Below are 26,612 nucleotides of genomic sequence, written 5' to 3'. Positions count from 1 at the left end.
GTCATTTTCTAAAGGTGGCCTTATATGGGGGCTAGGCGAAATCGTGGATCGATATTGCCCATTTTCAATACCAAACAAACTGGATCAACTATAAGTATCTGTGCAAAATTTCAGCTTGCTAGCTACTTCCGTTTGGACTCTATCGTGTTTTCAACAGACAGACAGACAGACAGACAGACAGACGGACGGACATGGCTAGATCGTCTTAGAATCTAATAAGGACCCAGAATATATATACTTTTATGGGTCTTAGACGAATATTTCAATGTGTTACAAACGGAATGACAAAAACAATATACCCCCCATCTTTTTTGATGGTGGGTATAAAAAAACAAAAAAAAAATAATGCTGATCTGAGGAAAAGACCTACTTCTATAAAAATTTAAAGAGTGCTTAATATTTTAAAACAAATAATTTGTTTTGCACATCGAACAGTATGGAAATTTTTTGAACATAAACGCGTTGAATTTTTTTGGTACCAATTAAGTCATTCTAAAGAAGTAATTCTTATGTTATTTTTTGGGCGCTATTTGGTAGCGAAATTGTAGTAAGGAGTACTACTAATTTTTTATTATTAATTTCATGTTTCTAACTTCAATATTATAAAAATTTCTAAAAGTACCTTTTTATACCCTACACCACTATAGTGGGGAGGGTATTATACGTTTGTGCTGATGTTTGTATCATACAAAAATATTGGTGCAATACTCACCTTAAAGTATACAGATCGATTCAGAATAATTTTTTGAGTTGATTAAGATATGTCCGTCCGTCTGTCCAGCTGTCTGGCTGTCCATGTAAACCTTGTGCGCAAGGTACAGGCCGCAATTTTCAAGATAATTTGATAAAATTAGGACCAAACATGTTTTTGGTACAGGGACGAAGCCTATTAAAAATACAACCGTACCTCCCGATTTGAACTTTTCATGCCATAATTACGTCAAATATTCTATTATCTCTCTAAAAATTAGCAAAAATAAGTTTTATATAAGTATAAATGACACTGCAGATTTTCGTAAAGATCGGCCCTTATTTGACCCCCATACAAACACCCCTTCAAAAAATGTCTTAAAAGTCTGAAATTGACTTGTAACCATTTGTATCGCAATGAAACTCAAAAAAACTAACTGTTATTAAATTTACCGAGGATCGGCCCATATTTGACCTATATAAAGCCTCATTTAAAAATTTTAGTTTTTTTTTTGTCAATAAATTGATTAAATATTTTGGAATTATGGTAATATTCAACATAAAAGTTTCTTTACAAAAATTAAAAATTTTAAAAATATACTCATGGTGTATATTTTCCTACTATTAAATATGAAATAGTACAAAAATTTGAATACTCAAATAGTACCATTTTGAGAACCCTTTTATGAGTTCTTTAATTCTTAATTTTGTGTTTCTGGGTACAATATTAATTAATTTCGAAAAGTACCTTTTGAAGGACAAAAATGTACCATTCAAATGTTCTCACACAATCAGGATTCTACATGTTTAATTTCATGTTTCAACGTTCAATTTTATAGATATTTCAATTCAAATGAGTCCGGATTATTACAAAAATTTAAAGTTACATTTGAAGTATACAAAACTAAGTCGTGCCGACTCAGAAAGTGATCCTTTGGAGATTGGTAACCTTTAAAATTAGTCTAGGACCAGTAAATTTAATTTTTTTAATCAATTTTGAAGAACATCATTTTACTTTTGCTAGGTATATATACATAAATGTTACTATATTTTTTTAACAATTCGTCTTTAATTGGTCATCTTCATCTCATTTAAAGGGGATAATTTCATAATTTCTTATTTTTTTCTTTCAAACTTTTTGCACTTAGTACGAACAATCAAGTCCTAAAAAAATTATCTAAACTCTTATATATTTTTCTTAAAATTTCAAACATCATAGTTTTAATTTAAATTGTTTTTCCATAAGTTTATATAGAAAATGAATAAAAAAAAATCTACTCCCATTAACATATACATCAACATATTTTATTTGAAAACTTTACGTTACAAATCAAAGACTAATGAAGGCCATATCAAATATGTATGTGTAAAAAAAATAAAAACAAACATCGACCATACTAAAAATTTATCTCGTGCAGGATTTTATTCATAAAAAATTAAATAGAAACAACATGACCCATAAGTATTAACAAATTCTTATTTGTTTTAGCCAGAAAAACAACAATATAAAATATACAAAAAGCGCCAAGGACGTGACTTTGCAAGACAAATCTCTACTTTAGACTTGTTTGTTTGTTTTCTTTGTTGGAGGGGTTTCCCAAACTTTGTGAAGAAAAAAGTTGTTATTAAAGATTTTCTAAGACAGCAAAAATAACAAAAACTTAAATTATGTTGTTGTAGCATTATTATATTTTACTTTTTTTGGAACTCTTGTTGAACCAACTGTTTTGTTGTGTCATTATATTGTCATCATCACGACATTAATGCTGAGGTGTCAGTCAGTCAGTCAGTCACTGTGTGGTACTTTATTTTATTTACGAGTATAATTTTTCAGTGTTTTTTTTGCATTTATTTATTTTTGTTTTTTCTTTGTACAGAAATGAATTTTAAATAAGATTTCATATGTATAATTTTATGTGCACTCATACTTTTTACTTTAATATAATCAAAGTTAAAATATCACATTGCTTTATACAGAATTATGTATCAAACAAAAATAAATATTCTAAGTTAGGAGGGCTATAAAGTACCAATGAACTTTTTGGTGGAGATGTGTTTCTTTATTTAACGTCTAGACATTTAATGGAATAAAATGAAAGAGTAAATGTTTCATGATATAAAATATACATGATGACATTATATTCGTATAAAGAAATGTTTATATTTTCTGAGCACAAAAACGACCAAAAGTATTAACTAAAATGCGTGTTTATCTAAGATATTTGTCTTTTTCTTAAAAAAGAAAAAATAAATTCGAAAATTTGCTGACATTGCCTATTTATTTCTATGCTCACAAAGAGAAAGTATAAGTTGTCGCCATTTTTTTTTGTTTCCTTTAAGTTAAACTTTGATACTTCAATTACAGGATTATTTAATATGTAGTTATGAAGTGGATGCAGAAAATTTAAACGACGACTTTGCTATTTTCCTTACAAGGTTATTTAATATATATGTAGCTTGTGCATGTGTAGTCTAATCCAAACTGCAATATAGAGTTATCATATAGTGCGGACGATATTTTATAGCATGGTAGATATTGTAACTAAACTATGAACTATGCTATATGTAGACTAGAAAATTTACTTTTACTAAGGACTATAATATAAACTAGACTAGATAAGACTATAGAGTAGACTATAGACTATATTATAGACTATACTATATTCTAGAATATAGACTAGACTATATTCTAGAATATAGACTAGACTATAGACTAGACTATAGACTAGACTATAGACTAGACTAAAGACTAGACTATAGACTAGACTATAGACTAGACTATAGACTAGACTATAGACTAGACTATATACTAGACTATAGACTAGACTATAGACTAGACTATAGACTGGACTATAGACTAGACTATAGACTAGACTATAGACTAGACTATAGACTAGACTATAGACTAGACTATAGACTAGACTATAGACTAGACTATAGACTAGACTATAGACTAGACTATAGACTAGACTATAGACTAGACTATAGACTAGACTATAGACTAGACTATAGACTAGACTATAGACTAGACTATAGACTAGACTATAGACTAGACTATAGACTAGACTATAGACTAGACTATAGACTAGACTATAGACTAGACTATAGACTAGACTATAGACTAGACTATAGACTAGACTATAGACTAGACTATAGACTAGACTATAGACTAGACTATAGACTAGACTATAGACTAGACTATAGACTAGACTATAGACTAGACTATAGACTAGACTATAGACTAGACTATAGACTAGACTATAGACTAGACTATAGACTAGACTATAGACTAGACTATAGACTAGACTATAGACTAGACTATAGACTAGACTATAGACTAGACTATAGACTAGACTATAGACTAGACTATAGACTAGACTATAGACTAGACTATAGACTAGACTATAGACTAGACTATAGACTAGACTATAGACTAGACTATAGACTAGACTATAGACTAGACTATAGACTAGACTATAGACTAGACTATAGACTAGACTATAGACTAGACTATAGACTAGACTATAGACTAGACTATAGACTAGACTATAGACTAGACTATAGACTAGACTATAGACTAGACTATAGACTAGACTATAGACTAGACTATAGACTAGACTATAGACTAGACTATAGACTAGACTATAGACTAGACTATAGACTAGACTATAGACTAGACTATAGACTAGACTATAGACTAGACTATAGACTAGACTATAGACTAGACTATAGACTAGACTATAGACTAGACTATAGACTAGACTATAGACTAGACTATAGACTAGACTATAGACTAGACTATAGACTAGACTATAGACTAGACTATAGACTAGACTATAGACTAGACTATAGACTAGACTATAGACTAGACTATAGACTAGACTATAGACTAGACTATAGACTAGACTATAGACTAGACTATAGACTAGACTATAGACTAGACTATAGACTAGACTATAGACTAGACTATAGACTAGACTATAGACTAGACTATAGACTAGACTATAGACTAGACTATAGACTAGACTATAGACTAGACTATAGACTAGACTATAGACTAGACTATAGACTAGACTATAGACTAGACTATAGACTAGACTATAGACTAGACTATAGACTAGACTATAGACTAGACTATAGACTAGACTATAGACTAGACTATAGACTAGACTATAGACTAGACTATAGACTAGACTATAGACTAGACTATAGACTAGACTATAGACTAGACTATAGACTAGACTATAGACTAGACTATAGACTAGACTATAGACTAGACTATAGACTAGACTATAGACTAGACTATAGACTAGACTATAGACTAGACTATAGACTAGACTATAGACTAGACTATAGACTAGACTATAGACTAGACTATAGACTAGACTATAGACTAGACTATAGACTAGACTATAGACTAGACTATAGACTAGACTATAGACTAGACTATAGACTAGACTATAGACTAGACTATAGACTAGACTATAGACTAGACTATAGACTAGACTATAGACTAGACTATAGACTAGACTATAGACTAGACTATAGACTAGACTATAGACTAGACTATAGACTAGACTATAGACTAGACTATAGACTAGACTATAGACTAGACTATAGACTAGACTATAGACTAGACTATAGACTAGACTATAGACTAGACTATAGACTAGACTATAGACTAGACTATAGACTAGACTATAGACTAGACTATAGACTAGACTATAGACTAGACTATAGACTAGACTATAGACTATAGACTAGACTATAGACTAGACTATAGACTAGACTATAGACTAGACTATAGACTAGACTATAGACTAGACTATAGACTAGCCTATAGACTAGACTATAGACTAGACTATAGACTAGACTATAGATTAGGCTTTAAATTTAACATGTAAAAAATTTAAACTTTAACTCCATTAGCTTGATCGTTATCTTGTGCTTATTCAGGTTTGTTTCTTTTCAATTTTTAAATAATATCTTGGAATTGGATTCATTTCTGTATTCATTATTTTTTTTTAAAGTTTAAGCATGAGCAGGTATTCATGTGAATGCATACTAGAATAAACATCTCTCAAGGGTCATCGAAATATGAATATGAGAATATATGTTGAGAATTTTTCGATTTTTTTCAATACTTGACCAATCTACTTGTTATTTGAAAAAAATGTACTTGTTCATGTACTTCAAAAATTTTCCAGTTTTTTTTTTTTCTTACATACTAATTAATTTTCAATTACAAAATAACTAGAAAAATATGTGTGTATATTGGTGCATTAATAAGTATTATGTTATCACTTAGTATGTTTGTAGTGTGGTACTACTTTCAGAAATATTTAACCCAATTCTTTCTTTGGACATATTATATATTAGCAAGTATGAGGAAAAAATTAAACAGAAAAATGAATATAAAATAATAGCATAAATGTGAGAATCTTAATAAAAAATAATATGAAAATATAGGGAGAAAATAAGTTAAGAACCCTTATTGGCAATGTGCATGCAATATACTACTTATGTGACAGTAAGGCTGGTAGAGTTAAAACTTTTTCTGAGAATTTTTAGGTATATTATTTGTAAGCTTAATACTATAAATATTTCAAGAATTTTAGCCATCATGAAAAAAGTAATTAGAGGAGGTTTCTTTATAAAATTTAAACGTTGATTTTTTTGTAATTTGTCACAAATTTAAATTTATCATTATAAATACTGTTGTATGTTGACTTAGAAAAAGAAAACATTTGCTTTAGTACAAGATATTTTTTTTCGTTTAGAAATTTTGTCGCATGGCCATTATTGCCTTTTTTTAAAATATATAATATTTGTAAGTACATAACAAATATATTCTTCAGATATATGAAATATAATAAATTTAGACACATATATATTTTTATTATCGTTTTCATCCGCTATTAATTACCATTATGATGATTTGTTGCTTGTCTTCACAACTTTACAAAACCAATAAAAATTGCACTTATAAGGCGTATGATTAATATGATATTAAAATTTTATTAATATTACTCATACGTACGTTAAAACATATGTTGGCCATATAACAAAAGAATAATTTCTTACTAATCTATTTTTTTCTTTTAATCTTTTGTAGTGTATATTCAGCAAAAATGCAAAAGAATATTAAATTTGTTGCTTATGTATACATTTTTGTGTTATTATTAAATTTTATTTAATTCAAAAATATCTTTAATAGTTTTTTTTGCAAGTTTTCTTCTACTATTAGTTTATGTTTCTATGAAGAGCTGACTACAATGTGTTTATGGATTTAATAGGGTGATGAGTTTCTAGAAATTAAAAAGTCTATCTTTTAGAATTTGTTTGTTGGATGTCTATAGACTGTTATATCGTTAAACTAATTTTCTTGACATTTTAAAAATGCCTTCTAATTTTTCAGAATTGAACTACATTTTATTTAAAAATTTCACAAACCCACATGCATGCATAAATATTAAAAGTCAAAAATCTCAAGAACTGAAACTACTAGACCAGCCGTCATAACTATAATAGATGTGCCAACTACCATATATGTAAAAATTACATTTAGAAACCATTAATTCTATCCGTTGCCACATAAATATTAAGGACACATAATAGGCAGACTAGAATTAGTGAGGTTGGAATTAAATATAAAAAATTCGTTTAGTCTATAGTATAGTTTATAGTTTGGCCTATGATTCAGTATTTATTCTAGTTTAATCTAGCCTAGCTATTATTCTGGTCTATAGCCCAATCTGTAGCCTAGTCTAAAGTCTAGGCTATAGTCTGGTCAATAGTCTATTCTAGTTAATATTTTAGTATACAGTCTAGCCTAAAGTCCTTTCTATACTCCAGTCATGTATATAGTCTAGTCTATAGTCTATTCTATAGCCTAGTCTTTAGGCTAGACTACTACTCTATAGATTAGTCTAGTCTATAGCAAAATAATATCCACTTTTGAAGAGCGTTTTTCTATCGACTTTTCATACATAACTGATTTTTCAAATATATTTAAATTAACAAATTTGCTCTAAAAAGCTAAAAATTCATTATAATTAACATAAAATTTTCATTATTATTTACTACTGTCAACACAAATCCATATAACACATATTATTGCAGTGGTTCATTTTTGTGGAAAACAATAAGGAAGTACATTATGTTGGCAGTTATTTTAAATTATTCATCTATTCATTGGTATTATTAACTAAATAAATAAAACACATATTTTTCCAACAATACTACTACTTCATTTTCTTTCTAATTTGGTAAAATTTTATACGAATTTGTATGTATGTCGGAACAATATAAAAATTCTTTTCAACATTTTGTTGCACACTTTGTTGGAAATCAGTCATGTATGAACGTATTAAAATATCTACATTCCAATATCATAAAATGGAAAAAAAAATAATTTTTAGAATATCCATAGAAAGGGAGAATTAAGCTGTGAAAATTATGGAAGAAGCAAAAACAATGACGAACAAATTATTTTCAACAATTTACTCTAAACGTTAGAAAGATACCAAATTATGAAAAATAATTAAATATGCATATATTTAATTTATTTAATTTATTTTTTTAATATTTCTATATGATGAAGAAAATATATACATACATTTAGTTGAAAGTTCTTATTAAGGTTTTTACCCGAATTTCTCGGTAGCTACTTAAGGGATTGCGAACAACATTATATATTTCATAAACGGTTTATAAAATAGATTTTGTATTGAAATTTTGTTTCACAAACCTTTTATAAAATAAAATTTTTGTTTCTGAAAAAGGGAGATAATATGTAAAAAATATTTATGTATTTATGACAGTCAATATAAAAAACTAGTTTTAATCTAAACAATATAATTTTTCTATTATTATAACTTATGGATTTATTATTATATTTATATTTTTCATTAACAAAAAAATTATTAACATATATAAATAGAATTTATGGCTTAATAATAAATTAGCTTTAGATAAGTTTATTAAAAACAAATATACATATTTAAAAAAAAATAGTAATAAACAAAAACAAAACTAATTAGAATAATATATTGTTTTAATCTAAACAAATTATATTTTAATTTGTTGTTGTCAAAAAAGATGTGGGGTATATTGTTTTTGTCATTCCGTTTGTAACACATTGAAATATTCGTCTAAGACCCACAAAAGTATATATATTTTCTGGGTCCTTATTAGAATCTAAGACGATCTAGTCATGTCCGTCTGTCTGTCTTTTAAAAACGCGATAGAATCCAAATGGAAATAGCTAGCGAGCTAAAATTTTACATAGATACTTACAGTCGATGTAGTTTGTTTGGTGTTGAAAATGGGCAAAATCGGTCGACGATTTCACCTATATAGCCGATAAAGCCCCCTTCAGATAATGACTTTATCGCCCATAACTGGCTAACATATGCATCAATAGCGGTGTAATTCGGCATAAACCTATTTCAAAGGAACATTTATCTCTTTGTATAATTTTATAAGGAACGATCCATAATTGACCCTAGAGAAGCATCAATAGTAGTGAACTTCGGCACAAACATGTTTTATGGGAACATAAATGTCTTCGTAAAATATTATAAGGATCGGTTCATAATTGACCCTATCCCCCATATAAAGTCCCCTTCAGAAAATGACTATATCGCCGATAACTGGCTAAGAGAAGCATCAATAACAGTGAAATTCGGCACAAACATGCTTTTTGGAAACATAACTCTCCTCGTAGAATTTTATAAGGATCGTTCCATAATAGACCCTACCCCACCTATAAGGTCCCCTTCAGAAAATAACTTTAATGCTCATATCTATCTTAAGACATAAAAAAATTAATAGGAACTGAAATTATCTTCTTAAATTTTATGAGGATGGGTCCATAATTGACCCTAACCCCCTAATAAGGTCTCCTTTAAGCCATTGTTTAAATTCTATATAAACAAGTTTCATGCAAGTCAAAAGGTCCCTATCAAAATTAATAAGGATCGCTCCTTATTGAAAGTGGGCAATATCGGTCCACGTTTTCGCCTACCCTTCTTATAAGGCCCCCTTCAGAAAATAACTTTATCGCTCATAACTGGCTAAGACATGCATCAATAGCAGTGAATAAGGATCGGTACTTAATTAACCCTTGTAAAGTCCCTTTCAGAAAATGACTTTAAAATTCATTACTAGCATAAAACTGCGAGTACAGCGATTAAATTCGACATAAACAATTTTCGCTTAAGTTAAAATCTATGAGGATCAGTCTGTAATTGACCCTATTAGACTATAGACTAGTCTATAGACTAGACTATAGACTAGACTATAGACTAGACTATAGACTAGACTAAGACTAGACTATAGACTAGACTATAGACTAGACTATAGACTAGACTATAGACTAGACTATAGACTAGACTATAGACTAGACTATAGACTAGACTATAGACTAGACTATAGACTAGACTATAGACTAGACTATAGACTAGACTATAGACTAGACTATAGACTAGACTATAGACTAGACTATAGACTAGACTATAGACTAGACTATAGACTAGACTATAGACTAGACTATAGACTAGACTATAGACTAGACTATAGATTAGATTATAGACTATACTATATTTAATCCTTATATTTTCAATAACACCCTACGTTTTTGTTTTTTATTTAAGATTTTAAAGCTTTAATATAATTTTATGGTATATAAACTCGTAGTAGTTTTATCACAAATTTAATCCCTATGCAACTAAATAATATTTCTCACTTTCTTGTTGGTTGTCCTTACTTTTTAAGTTTTGCCCATTAATAAATGCATAAATGTGGAAAATTTAATTATAATAATTTTTCATAAAATGACCCAAAAATGTTGAAAGGAACATAATTTGGTCAAACTTTTATAATGGAGTTTTTTAACCTCCTCCTTTTTTGTTAGTTAAAACGATTTATTATAAATATTTTTTTTTTCATTTGCTCCTTTTTTTGATGAATGTGCATTAATTATAATAATGGCGATTTTATTAAATACAGTCAGTCAATTTTTTAAAAATTATTGTATGTACTAAGTACTTATATGGAGATAACGACAAATGTAATTTATAAATTGCTTTTAATTTATAATTATTTATAAAAAAACGTATTTATGCTAAGTAATTATTGAGAATTTTATGGGAATATTTGTTATTTGAAGATTTAAAAAATAAGTTGCGTATTTGATTTTAGTATATTTTGTAAAATTAAACTTTCTATTGTATAAAGAAAATCAATATTTAAGTTTTTGTTTTTTGCTTGAGAGCAAAGTAAAAATTCATTTTCTTAAAATTAAAAATTTATAAAGATTTTTATTTTCAAGTTTATTTGTAGAAAGCAAACAAATCAATTTTTTTATTTATTGTTTCTTAAGTTGAAATCAATTTCATTAATATTAGATTACATGTTTGCTAAATTATTTTTACAGAATTTACTTTTGTTATACATTGGCATATATGTATATATGTACATTTAATTGTATGATGTTTTTATTCTATATTTAATTTGAATTATTTTTTTTAATGTTAAAAAAGAATTGTAATAAATATACAGCATATGTATGTATTTGGTAAAAACTTTATTGTGTTATATTAGAACAAATTAATTTATATAGTTTCATTCTAAAGAAATTGTTTATAAACAAGTTCTTTAGAAAATACGTTACAAAAGATTCGGTTAATTTAATTCTTTTAATTTAATTCTAGTATTACGTCAGTGTTTTTAACAAATAATATTTGTATATATTAGAAAGGGTTTGGTTCATATTTAGGTGGCGCTTCATTTTTTAATTCACCATCTCGATATGTAAACTCAAAATACCTACTCGTCAATAACGGTGCAGCGTAGTACATTAGAGTACAAATAATTTGTAAAGTACAAAAAATTTTAGTCAAAATTTTTGTTCAACAGAAATTGTTAATACAAAGCAAAATGAACAGCTGGCGGCAATAAACATATGATGTAGTATAAGTAGTGAACGATATAAGTATCCCGGTAGTTTTAAAAGTAGCTAATGTATAATGCTTAGTCCAATCACTAGTTAAACTAGAATTTTGTTTATATTATCATAATTCTATCATTATGAACTTGCTATTGTAGATGCAATATCTCTAAGATGATTTATTACTCGGGACGTATGATCATTATAAGGAGAAAAGTCTAGAAATTTAATCAGAAACATAATTTAAGAAACTTTTGAATACCATCTAAACTCCTAAAACTTTGCCCTTGGCACAATCGACCCCAAAAGCAACCAGGATATTTTCAGCCAAATACCGTTAGTCAAATACCTTAACATACACATATGTACATATTTCTATACATACGTATTTGCCACTCACACCAATCAAATAACCAACCACTTACATACTAACAATGTAGTTACATAAACAGTGTAACAGAATTCTGCGGAGAACAAGCGTGATAAACAACTGGCGAAAATGAAAACACAAAAATGTAAAAAACAGGAAGTTGTTAACATTAATAAGTATGGTTGAGTGTGTGAATATGAAAATAAGAAAAAACGAAAACTCAAACATAGGGGAACAATACTTATACACCCACAGGTATGTAGGTGTGTATATGAATATAAACACAAACAAGGTGTGTGGTAAGTTGTTTTAGGGAAAATTTTTCCTCGTTTTTGCTACTTTTTTCAAGTTCCGTTATTGTAAATTTTCCTTAAGACAAGATATAGAGGAAAAAAACACGAACATTAATAACATTACCAGCATCATCAGGAAATGAAGGGAAAATGAAAGAAAAAAATACAGAAAATTATCTTGGTAAAAATAACAACAAAATAAACAGAATTGAATAAATGTTTTTTCTATACTATATAATAAAATTGGCAAGAGTTTCGATAAAGGACACAATACTTTCTTATATGAAAATTAGGCCGCTTTTTAAGGAATAGTTTTCGTTTTGTCTCATGTATGGATCTTAAGTCATAATTGCAAGCATATTATACCCTTAGAGAATATTTAATATAAATTTTAAAAGATTTAAAATGATTTGTTATGGCTTTTTATAGTAAAGTGGTTTATTTTAAAAATAGGTTAAGAAAAAATATGTTTTTTCTACCTTAATATCGCCAATTATTTACAATAATACTACACTGTACTTTAAAACTTAATAATGGGGGATTGTTTGCGACACATATACCGAGATTTTTGTTATATTCTTAAACAATCTGAACTTCTCTCATACTCATACTGTGAGTCTAAAAACTTTTCTTTGGATTAATTTAATTGTATGATAAATTTTTAATATCGGTTCATGATTTCCACTGAATAGTTTTAATATTGTGCTATAATATCCACTTACTTACTTAGATAGTAAAAGAAGCCATCAAAGCACTTAAATAATCATCACTTCAAGAATGTCACAAAGGCATCCTTTCTAAAAATACACGTAGTTAAGAGAATGCGATCAATTCGATGGTTGCTTTCAAACGATGCATTTAAAGGTATTGAACACGAGAAAAATATACAAATTATTTTTTGAAACATATCTCATTTTCCTATCATTGATTGAAAACTGTAAATAGGGAAATCGATGATAACCTTAAAGCTGACTGCTTGTTCATCGAATACTTATATATGACAATGGGACCTATGAGAGAACTCGAATTCCAGAAAATTTAAATTAATAATCATTAGAAATTGTACCTTAATCGACTGGGTGTGGACTGGAAATCGCACCTTTGCTATTATTTATATAATAATGATATTATTCAAAAATATAAGATAATTTTAAAATGACCTGACTTCATATAAAGACTAACCTTTCGAAAAAAAAAACTTTTTATATTGTTGATAAACATTTTGAAGTTTTTCGATTATTCCTTATGAAGATATTCGGATTGAAAGCTATGATATAATGTCATCATTAGAATCAACAATATTTTTATACCCTACACCACTATAGTGGGGTCCCACCTTAAAGTATACCAGAATCACATTCTAGGTCGATCTGCCCGTCCCTCTGTCTGTTTGTCCATGTAAACCTTGTGCGCACACTACAGGTTGCAATTTTCAAGATAATTTGATGACATTTGGCACATACTCTTTTTTTGGTTCAAGGACGAACGCTATTGAAAATGGTTGAAATCGGTCCATTACTTCTCCTAATCCCCATAATACCGTACCCCCCGAATCCGTACTTTAGACTCATAATTATCTTAATAGTTTTATAATGTCAACAAAAATCAGCAATAAATGACAATAATAATTTTTATAGTGATCGGGACTTATTTGACCCTAGTCCCATACAAACTCCCCTTCAGAAAATGACTTGAATGTTTGTCAATAATAAGTAAAAAAATAAGTTTAAAAAAATAATCCACAATTTAAAATACTGACCATATGATCGGCAACATCCGACTATAAGTTGATACTTGTTTAATTTTATAAATAAGTTTTTCACATAGAAAGGAACTAGATTTGCTTAAATTTACCTATACAAGCGCAAAAATGTCATTTGTATGCATAAACTCATACAATCACACATTTTAACATTTCCTTAATTTTTCAAAGAAAAATCTAAATATCTTATAGCAACTTGTTGCCGTTAGATGGCTTTGCATCCGAATCATTATACACACGAACAGGAAGTACAAATTTGCTGCATAAAATCATAACAAACACACATATTTTTTGTTTTTGCTCTAAATAAAAACACAACTAAATAAAACTTTAAGAATATCAAATGCTGTTTCTTATTCAACTTCTTAAAGAACATCATGCCAGTAACAAGAATCTTTAAGTTGTAGAATGTAAGACTTTCAATGTGAACAAGTGTACGGTTTTTTTTTGAGGTAAGTAAGAATGAATGTTTTATAATAATGAGTATATGTACAACAACGGCACAAGTTGTATAAGCAAAAAAAAATATATAAAAATGAAAACTGTTGTACAATGAGCTGCCATAAAGGTGTCAATGATGCCGAAACCCACTGATGTTCATTGTGATAACAATAACGATAATAATGATGTCGTACTTGAGGCAAAAACGTAATTCTTTTATACTACACAGATATCTACATATATTTCTTTCATTTGCTGCTACTGTACTACGAGTCCTTGTTATTTTATATATGTAACTGCAGGTACATCCTACTTACAGGCATTTTTGTGGTTTACCATTATAATAACACGACAATAAAAAAATTTATAAACAAACCAACAAAAAGAAAATTATAGTTAAGTTTTCTTTTGTGTAATATAAAAATGATTACGCATTTATTATATCTTTTTCATTTTATATATAGATATTTTTTTTTTTTTTTTTGAAAAATTTACATTTAGTGTTTAAATTCTATAGACACTTTATCACTATACTTTATGTTAAACAATTTTAAATCTTACATTTTGTTTGTGTCATTTTTGTTAATTAAATTTTGTTTTTTTTCGGGGGATATAATACATAAAGGAAGAAGTTCTTTAACTTTTGATTTATTTGTTATTATAATCAAGTATAATGTTATTGTCATGTTATGTTTTGATTTTTCTAAAAATAGTTGATTACACCATTCTGATTTTCGTTAAGATATTTGACATAATTTAATTCTTTTCAACAGTTTCGTACATTGTATTTTCATTTTGACAAAATTTAGTTTTTTTCATCTTCAAAAATAAACAGTATCGGACAATGTATTGATTGTGCGCTACAAAGTAGAATTTTTTTTACGATACACGAATATAGTGCGGATGATACTATGCGTTTGTGCTGATGTTTGTAACCCCAACAACATTGGTATACTAATCGGCTCAGAATCAATCAGTTGAGTTGTCTGTCTGTCTGTATACCCATGTAAACCTTACGTACACACTACAGGTCTCAATTTCCATGATAAATTAATGAAATATGGCTCATGCTCTTCTTTTAACCTATAAACAAAACTTTTGAGCTCATAATTATAACACATAAAAATATTATTCTTACACACTACATAACATATACCAATCGGCTAAGAATCAATTTCTGAGTTGATTTAGTTATGTCCGTCAGTCCGTTTGTCTTTGTGTCTATGCAAACCATGTGTGTAGTATACAGGTCGTAATATTCCAGATAATTTGATAAAATTTGACATTATATCTTGTTTTGTAGCAAAGAATAAGCTTTTGTTATGTTAAATTTTGTTTATTTTATCTTAGATTCTATACAAAGTCCCCTTCAAAGAATGACTTGAATAGTAAAACTCACTATAAAATTCTGCAAAAATAACATAAAATAATGTAGAAGTAAATTACCTCATATGACCTATCCTTTTAGAAAATCCTTTATTTTATCAACAAATTGGTAAAGCATTTTGGAATTAGAGCAATAAACAACTAAAAAAATATTTACATACTACTCAGTCGTATAAGGTACAGACCATAAAATAGCCGGCCATGATCGAACATAAATTTCTAGTTGTTTAGTATGCTATATCTAATCAACGTACTTTTAATGATATAACAGAGATTATTTCATCAAAAATTTAAAAAATGCTAACTTGCACTTTATATATATGCGTGGCAAACGAACTTAATTATTTTATATTTCATATATACACATGTATATTAATATATTTTTTATATATCTCATTATTTGCTTTTTTTTATTAATCTTTATTATAATTTTATACAATCCTAAAATAAACATAAAAAAAAACTATTATTTAAAATTCAAAATGAGATATTTGTTTTTACACAATCATTCAAAATGTGTATTAATCCACTGTAAAATATATGATTTTAACTACAAATCAAATAGTTAATATATTTTTTAATGTAAAAAAAATATCAATTAATTATAATAATTAAATAAAATATATAACTTTGTATTTGTATAAATAAGATTTTTTCAATAGAATCGTGTACATAGTTTGCATCATGTATGCATATAAATAAATAAACAATAAGAGTTTCAAGTAAGATTTTTTATATTTGGTCATGTCGAATCTGAAATACCCACCGTCAAATTATTACCGAAAAAGAATGAAACACTTTTCTCATTTATTAGATTAACGTTGAATCAATTTCGAAATTATTTTTTTTTCCATTTTTATAGTCACAAATTTTCAACCCTGGACTGGCATATTTAATTCAGTCATGAGCTTTAAATAAATCTTCTTAAGAAAACAGTTAACAGTTAAAACAGAAAATAAAACTGTCGTAAATTTTTGAACCATTAGTGAGATTTAATAGAATTTTCATAAAAGGAACTTATATAGACCGATCCTTATAAATTTTGTAAATACTTTTGGGTTCGTAATAAAGTTGATTATATCTAATTTCATAGCAGTTGTATTTATTAGTAACTAACAAGATTTAAAGTAGTTTTTGCAAAGAGTATATAAGTAGGAGCTAGCATTCGTTATCAACAGTTAGAATTTTATAGATTTACTCGAATTTTTAAGCCTCTAATGGACTTTAAAGTCATCTTTTGAAGGAGATCTTACACGATTTTTGTACATATATATCTTGTTGATACCAACATTCATCGCTGTAAGAACTTTAAATTCATTTTTTAAAGAAACCATGTATGATTCAATTATCCCTTTTATTGCATTTGGGGGACCTAATGTAGCAGTGTCAATTATTGACCGATGATCGATCATAAATATAGTTGAAAGATTTAAGTTCGCATTTGATTTGTTTGTGTGAAATTTAATCGATATACTGGTATTTTTTAACTAGTGATGAGTGTTAAAACTGTTTTCTGGGGATCACTTGGGTGGGAGCTACGCGAAAATGTAGACCGAAATTTCCTTTCATTCGAACTCTATATTATTTTCAACTAATGGACGAAAGGATGGACATTCAAATCGCGCAAAATTTCCTTCCATTCGAACTCTTTATTATTTTCAACTAACGGACGGAAGGATGGGCATTCATATCGCCTTAGAATTTAATAAAGATACAAAATATATATATTTTTTTGAGCTTAAAACCAATGTTTCGATGTGTCACAAATATATAGATAGAATTAATATACTTTCCATTAATGGTGCATATAAAAAACAAATTATTTAATTAATGTATATTTAAGAAAATGTTATTAAATAGTTAGACTTTAATTACATATACAATATACATATTGACATAATGATGTTGAAAGCTATTTATTCAGTATTTATTGTTAATAATACATGTATTTATTTTTTTGTGTTAATTAATTAAAATTTATTTTCAATATAAAAATACTCTATATAAAAAATTTATAGTTTTTTTTAAGTATTTTATATAATTTTTTTGATATTTTTTAATATATTTATTATGTATTTTATCAGAAATTAATAGTTTACATAATGTGTTAGTGATTAATAATTTATATAATAATTTCTATTTGATTTAATACAAAATATAGAAATTTTTTCGTCTTTAGTTACATAACATTTATTTTAATACACCTTCTATGGGAGACAATAGGGGCATCTTTAGAAAAAAACTTCGAAATGATTTTTTATTCCGATATCTTTATTTATACAGCACGACACTCAAAATTAGACACTAACTGGATGATATACGTCTGAAACTATAAACTTAATGGAGAAAAACTGCTTTGTTAGTTTTTCATTTCTTGATCCTGTGACCTTTTTAAAAGGACTTTAAAATTTTAAGAAGTACATTTTTCAAAAAAATATTTCAAAACATTTCTACTGATCAAACATTGACAAATTTGGTTTAAGCTAACAAAAATAGTTGTAAAATATTTTGTATTATTTTGAGTTTATTCTGTTAGGATCAAAAGATGTATAAATTTTCAATGTTTTTTTGAAAAACTAATATTGAAAATTTTAATAGGTTTTTAAGAATAAGAATTTTAAAAAAGATTGTAAAATATTTTGTATTATTTTTAGTTCATTCTGTTAGGATCAAAAGAATTATAAAAAAATCTTTCAATATTTTTTTTTGAAAAAAATAATATTGAAAATTTTAATAGATTTTTAAGAATAAGAATTTTAAAAGACATTTTTGACAGATTTTCATCCTAACGGTATAAAATAAAAATAATACAAAATATTTCCCAACGCTACTTGTTTGCTTTACACCAAATTTGACATTGTTTGATTAGTAAAAATATTTAAAAATATTTTTTTGAAAAATATACTTTTTAAAACTTTGAAGTCCTTTTGAAAAGACACAGGATCACGAAAAGAAAAACTAAAAACGCAAATTTTTTCCCTTGAATTTATAGCGGTCCTCTTTCTATCGGACGGTATTATTAGGGTATGACATATTCTTAAAATTTAGTTCGTGGCGATCAAAATGGTATATTTGATGTTGTTCTCTCTTGTGGTTGCTTTTTTTATTTCAACATTCAAAAATAATTATTATTTTCTATCTCTGTTATTTATGTAATAAACTATTAATTTCTAAATAAATTAGTAACTTATATTTAACTTAAATTATTTAAGTGATTTTCGGAAGTTGACCATTTATGGAAGCTACGACCAATTATAGACCGAGAGAAAACAATTTTCGCAGTGTGCTTATATGTATTTTAAAGACCATATTGACCAATTTTACACCGATTTCTTCATTTACTAATAATGTATACCTGGGTAGTCATCAGTAGACAGACAGAGAGACATACAGAAAACAGAATGTCATTGTTATCATTGTTAAAGGTAAATGAAACATACGATCTAACTTCCATCACTTTCTGTCTATTAAAGGCACAATGAAACTTGGAAAATAAACTTCAATTAAAATATAATATAGACAAAATCAGCAGAGCATTTCCAGAAAATAGAATTAAAATGTGATTATGAGTATATTATTTCTGCAATTTTGAAATTTAATTAATTAAATCTGTGGTAAAATTAACTTCAATTAACTAGTTAGTTGTATGTGTTGATTTGTCAGATTTGATATAAATCAAGAACACTTTCATTAATTAAAAATGTTTTTTTTTGTTTCTAATAAAAAGTTCTTGCTGAATTTGTTATTATACAAAACTTAGAACTATACAACTATACATGCACTTAAATTTTGTATATTTATATCCATTAAATTGAAATGTAATTATGTGCAGTGTATCACTTAAGGCTTTATATGTGTATGATATAATCATAACACACAGACAAATACATTAATTTATTAATGCAAACTTGCAGTTTTTCAAAAAGTCTGCGAATCTTTTTAAGACCGTATGTGTCTCAAGATTCTATTGTTGACAGACATTATTTCTTACACAAAAAGTTCTTGTGAATAGAACATGAAGTCAATAGTTATGTCTGTGCCCTAAACAATATAGAAATCAATTTTCTCTTAGTCTTCTTTTAAAAAGCTGGTCAAATAGTGAATAATATAACTCCAAATGAATACATTGTTTGAAACAGCCACTCCGAACTGCCGAGCTATGAATTATGTACGTAGTCTCTTGTTAACCATATTTTTAAAAACAAATATGAATCCTTTGAAGTTGTTTGCAACTCAAAGCACATTCAATTACAGAGACACATGGATTATTTAATACATTTGGGATAAATACAACAGAGTACAATTTAATATTTTAATAGAAATTCATAGAAATTGCTTAGAGCTTCATAGAAAATAGAATTTATAATTATTTATGCGCATACATATTTCAAGTTTAGATTTGAAATTATTATCTTTGGGCTTTATTTCTAAAAAGTACGTTAATGTTATACATTTTGTAGTAGGTTTATGAAATTATTAGACAAAAATTTTCCAAAAATATCTTTACGTTTTGTAGGAAACCTAAACGTATGTACATATATATTTTTATATCACTATCAAAAAGGATGTATGGCATATTGGTTTTTTTACTTCGTTTGCTCTGGTTCAAAGAAATAATATTAAAAACTTCAGCAATATTTCATCCAAAGTTCCAAAAGTTCCAAAACTTTAAAATGGAACTTTGGTTCCAAATTATTAACTAATAAAAATTGATTTACTGAAAGAAGCCAACCCCGACGCATGTTTCTTGTTAAAAGACCATAATTTTAGTATATTACAATCCCGGAGTAAAGCAGTGCCACCTCTAATCTGCCGTGACTATAAACTAGTTAATTCACTCTTCGGATATTGCTTGTAATTATTTGGCATGGGGTCGAACCAGAGAACCACACAATTCCTTCGACATTCACGTAGTGGCTGCGGTTTAAGTCCAAATTCGCGGGAAGAGTGAGTTGCGGTAAAAATACTGATGCACGGTGACAAGTTTGGCGCTGTTGCCGAATTACAACAGATAACCCCTAGAAGAGTGACTGTACGGCTAAGCGTTGGAAATGAGTTGGTGTTAAATGCATATGATACAGAATGAATGTCTGAGTCGGGCCAGCTCGTATACCTAGAGTGAGTGTGTCGGAGGTTGTTCTCTATGAGTGTGTCCCCAGTAAAATATTTTCAGATTTTGGTAATGAGTATTGTAGGATATGTAGTTATTACATACATTACTTGGTAATGAGTTCTCGTTATCAACAAAATAAATTAATTTTTTTGAATGGAATTTGTAGTCAATTGTCTATAGCGTATGTCTAATAAGGAATTAGTTAGTGTTTCTAACCGGAGTCGATTTTGGAAGTTTTTTCAAGAATTTTTGATATTTACATTTGTGTGAAAACCATTCTGGATATAATGATAAAACTATTTTTAATTGGGACATTTAGTAAGAGAATAGAATAGCAAACATGAGAAATAATTGTAAAACTAGTTTTAAATCCGGAAAAGTCTGGTAAGCAGATTTGAAACAAGTTATTTTTTGGTCATTGTCGAACAAAAATAAGTAGTTATTTACCCAAAATGTAACTACTTACACTTTTCTCCAATATTACTTGCCTACTTACCGGGTATGTAAAGATTTGCTAGGTCATATGAATGAGAAGTTTTCTGTGTTGATAGACGATATATGAAAGGTATCTTATATAAGTAATACCATTGAATTTTCCTCTTTTATCCAGGTTTGTTCACAGATAACTCTGTTTATAACAAATTTAAAACAGTGTGGTCTCTGTATTCGTACTATGGTCTACCGGTTACGTATCAAGGTGCTGTTGCCAACTCAACAGAGACCATCAGCGTGTTTGTAACGGAAGTTACGTTATAAGAGTTATGCGTAGGGATAGCAATGGACAGAGATTGGATAGCTAAAGTACGTAAAAGCCATCTGCGAGTAAGATGCACAATGAGCGTTGGTAAGTATTTACTGACAATTACCCAGTGGCTGAAAAAGACCACAATAGTAAGTAGTATACTTGAGCTAAATGGTGGGCTGGAACCAAATAAGGCCCGATAGTTATGTAAGTAGGCAGTATAATTAACAATAAACTAGCCAGCAAAAAAAATTCCAAAGACGCGAAAAAGAAGTAGATTTTATTCCATGGAAGCACTGAAAAAGACCTAAGAAAGTCATTATTTTAACACAGGCTTGTTATAGGAGGGATGTTCTTTTTATTTGGATTCTTATGTTATTTTTTTTTGAAAGTGATTAGGAAGTGAAGTTGTAGTATTTTAGAATTTGATTCAAATAATATTAATATAAATAAATAAATTACACCAATTTGTCAATTAACTTCAAAATAAAATTAATTTAACTCAAAAGATTCCAGTACAAACAAGTAAGAATGTTATATTCGGCTATGCCTAATCTTTTATACCCACCATCAAATCACTGCCATATAAATGAACTTTGATATTTTGAATATTTTATTATATATCGATATTAATGAGAACATCAGGGTAACATTTGAAAGATGGCCATTAATGGGGGTTTTACTATTGACAGTGCTAATTTTTATAGGGAGTAGGGTTATTTATACATACATACTTACATTGAAGATTTCAGTTCCTTATTTGTTTAAAATTCCATCGAAATTTGAAGCCATTAAGGAGAATTAAAGTCATGGAATATAGTAGAGAGATTTTAAAACAAAATTGTTTTATGTCGAGTTGCATTGCGGTATTCGTATTTTTCGTCATTTTCTGGGGCGGAATTTATATGGCGTGGTGTCATTATGGACTGATACTCATAAAAATTGATAGAGATGATTTTTTGATGGGTACATTATATGGGGGTAGGTCAATTACACCTGTAGTGTACAAGGTTTAAATGGATACGCAGACAGATGAATAGCCTTCCCATAATAGTTGCTAAGTTTATATAGGACGTTTGTTAGTCTGTTGATCTAGATCAATTTTCAATTGAGAGCATATGCCACTATAAACTCGTTAAAGCCTGTTCTTACCCGATATTCTCATTAACTAAATCTAGAACATCATTTGCAATTATACTCTGAATTCCATTAAATTAAGTTTCAGTAAACTTTTTCTTTAAAATATTTTGCAACTTGTTGCTTAATTTTACAATAAGGTTATATTTTGCTTTAATACATATTTTTTTATTTATGTGTAATTTTTTTACTTTTAGTTTTATATATACTTAGTTTTTTTTTTTGCTACCAAATTTCAAAGCTAAACAGATGCTGTTTGCAACACGAAAACATACACTTGGCTGAACTTTGAAATCTGATTTCATTTACTACCATTGAAAATGTGTACCAGGATTTCGTTTTTGCTGATATGATGTTCATCTACTATGTATGTATGTATGATGTGTTTGTGTGTTATATTTTTTTTATTACACATATATACATATTCTTGTAAACTGGAACTTTAATGTTGAAAAAAATGATAGATATAAAAAATATATATAAAATGTTCTTATATGCGAATATCGTTAGCAAAGATTTTTTACGCTGTTATACATTATTCATTTTAAGAAAAATTTAATATATTTAGGCTATAGCAAGGCATGTATCTCATGGATAAACGACAAACAGTTATTTACTTTGCAAGAAATTTACTACACAAGAATCAATCATAGAGTTATGGCGAAAATATTTTAAGCTTCCATAGTTTTTGTTTAAACTTTTTTTGAAAGAAAACTTCTGCAGGTCGTTTATGATGAAATATATGGCTTTGTCTTTTAAAGAAAAAAAATACATACATACTGGTTAAAGCAGGAAATAACATTTAACATTACAAAAGATATTTAGATCTCATTTTTATATACTAAAGTCAAATTGATTATGATATGAACTTAACCAATTTTCTAAATCTATAAAAGAAAAGTTTGATGTAAAACGTTTAAGTCTGACAAAAAAGTGAAAAATGTTTTTGAAATAACCACATGTAAATATAATATAATGGAGAAAGGTTGTACGGATTCTATTAGTTACTTTGAATTATTACAATAATTTGTGAAAATTACTATAGAAGAGGAAAACAAAACCAATGCATAGGTTAAAAAAACACTAACAAAATCCATGTATTCCCTTTTGATTTTTTGCCAACGTTATTGTAAGGAAACAGCTAAAATTCAAATGAAAAAAAAAAAACTTTCAACTCTATACATGCAGTGAATTGGAAAAAGGGCAACTCTTTTTTTTTCGTAAACATTCATATTGTTTTCTTTTTTTTATTTTTATATCTACCAACCGTAAGAACGACAACAACAACAAACAAATCCTTTTTTTCTCCTGAAGGACAGATATTGTATATGTACAGAGTATATGTGATTGTTTGTTATACTAAATATAGTCTAAAGTAAGAAGAGAATGCAGTAAAAATAGGTTTTCACTTTAATACACCTTAAATAGGATTTAAAGACTTTATTTTAGTTAAAAGCAAAAAAGAAAATTGGAAAAAAATAAAATATTTCAATGTATTGATGTGGTTTGCCAGCTAAAATGGTTGTTTTTCTATATTTCTTCTTGTACAGGAGCCATATTAAGAAGTAGCCGGAAATTGCTTAGCGTAACCCACATATTGTTGTACGTGTTTTTATGCTTCCATAGTTTTGTGCCAATATTAACAAGTATCTAAAGATAACCCTTTTACTACTTTTACTTACTTTCATTCGCAACAAAATATTTTGTTGAATTCTTTTTTTTTTTTTTTTTTAACAATTTTTTTTAATGTACATAGGTATTGTGTGTAAAAGTTAATTGGCAACTGATTCAATATTTACTTTTTAAACATTGTTTTTCATTTTGTTTGCGCTTTTTCTTCATACATTCTATTGTAGTTACTTTGAAAAGTAGATAGAACTTTGTATCTTTTAAGGAAATGTAATTACATTTTCTTTCAAATTGATTTGTTTCTGTATGAATTACTATTTTTTCAATAACAATTGTTTAATGTTTATAGAAAAACATGTATTTATATATTTTATTTCCTCATAGCTGTTTAATTTTAAGTTTTAAATTTCAGCACCCAACTTTTTGATTAATTTTAAAAAACAGTATTTATTTTTTAAATTTATATAAAATTTAACTTTACACAAACTCTAGGAAATAATAAAATATGTTCCTCCAAGAAATTTTTGGCAAACAACTTTTTAAAAGGAATTTTATTCCAATATCTTTTTTCATCAATGAAATATGCGACTTTTGTAAGTGTTTCCTATAAGACCGATATGACTATTACGGACCTATTGCGAAAAAATTGGTGTAATCTTATACATGTGTATAAGCAAACCATATTTATGTCGAACACAATTCAAATATCTTTATTTCTTAATTAGTTATTGGTATTCCAGCGATTTTTGGATAAAGGCCTTATATAGGTGATATAACCAATTCGAAAAAAATTATCAGTGTAGTTTATATATATTAACGCATAAAACATAAGATTTTTACGAATTTTATACCGATATTCTCGGTCCTTATTGCATTGTCTGTCCGTCCGTTTGACTGTTTAAGCATAATTTTAATATAAGGGATACAAATAACGTCTGGTTGATTTTTTCATTCCGTGTGTAACACATCGAAATATTGTAAGACCTCAATTTAAGACGATCTTGCTGTGTCCGTCCGTCTTTCTGTTAGCATCCACAAAAAAGAGATCTGGAGATGAAATTTTCCCAAAATATTCTCTATTAACCAGAAATGTTTTCACATGGGCCCCATACAAATATATCCCCGAAATATTGTGTAAAAAGCTTCAAATATTCACAAATTGATTGTTTTTGAAACAAATGCCACGTAATTTCGTAAACAAAATCCCCCATAGAAGGTCTCCTTTAGAAATTACTATTATGCTGGTTACTGTTGGGATCGGTCCATATTTGACCCTACCCCCATAAGAAAATTACATTAATGGCTTAAAAAAACGAGTAGTTTGATGAAATTCTTGTATGAATTTCTTATGAATATTATTTGTATAAACCAAAATCGTTCTACAAAATTTTATGGGTGAGGGCAAAGTATAACAAGTAGTCCGACTCTTTGACAGCAGTACCTAATTCTAAGCATGTGTTAGTGAAAAAGAATCTAACTCTAAATATGTGTTATTAAAAAATGTATGTGTAATGGTGCATTCTAAACACACAGAGTTTTATAAAAAAAAAGTTAAAAATTTAAAAATGTTCGAATTTTCAATAATTAAATTAAAACTCTGTAAAAAAAAGTAGGGTAAATATTTGAATATTTTGACAATTTTTAATTTCTTGTTATACTTTGGGTGAGGGTCTATCGGACTTTGACGCTCATTTGTATGAGCTAAAATTTCTCTTCCAAATCCAACGATGATTATCATTACTGGCTTAAAAATGCGAATACAGTGATTAAATTTGACATAAATATGATTTGTATGAATCAACATCATTCTTCAAGATTTTACGATGATCGGTTCATAAATGATCCTTCCACAAAAAATGTTGTAAAGACTTCTTCAATAAATTATTGTCATATTTTGGGTTAAGAAATAACAATAAAAAATGAAGAAAATACATATTTGTAAATTAAAATTTAATTTAAACTTCAAGTGATGACTTTCCAATTTCCAATAACTCCCTCCCTCCATCTGATGATATTGAATATAACATATAAATCTTAAATTAGAGTACAATATCTAAGCATTTTTATTAAAAATGTCAATGGGTGTTTACGTACTATC

At 27.7% G+C, this 26,612-nt stretch overlaps 1 protein-coding gene across 2 annotated transcripts in view; it reads left to right on the top strand.

Moving 5' to 3' along the window:
• Positions 1–26,612, top strand: part of LOC111677800 (protein sidekick-2-like) — a 220,715-nt gene that overhangs the window by 22,084 nt on the left and 172,019 nt on the right. The window contains exon 1 of one of the 2 annotated variants that reach the window (XM_046948557.1): positions 21,832–21,850. The exons of the other annotated variant lie outside the window; for it this stretch is intronic. The gene's annotated coding sequence lies outside the window, so the exon portion shown is untranslated. Of the gene's footprint in view, positions 1–21,831; positions 21,851–26,612 lie in introns of those variants that run through there. 2 annotated transcript variants of the gene reach the window in all.

Source organism: Lucilia cuprina, chromosome 4, assembly GCF_022045245.1.
Source record: "Lucilia cuprina isolate Lc7/37 chromosome 4, ASM2204524v1, whole genome shotgun sequence".
Lineage (NCBI taxonomy): Eukaryota > Metazoa > Arthropoda > Insecta > Diptera > Calliphoridae > Lucilia > Lucilia cuprina.
The sequence above is the reverse complement of the archived record's forward strand: the minus strand, read 5'-3'. Positions and strand labels throughout refer to the sequence as shown.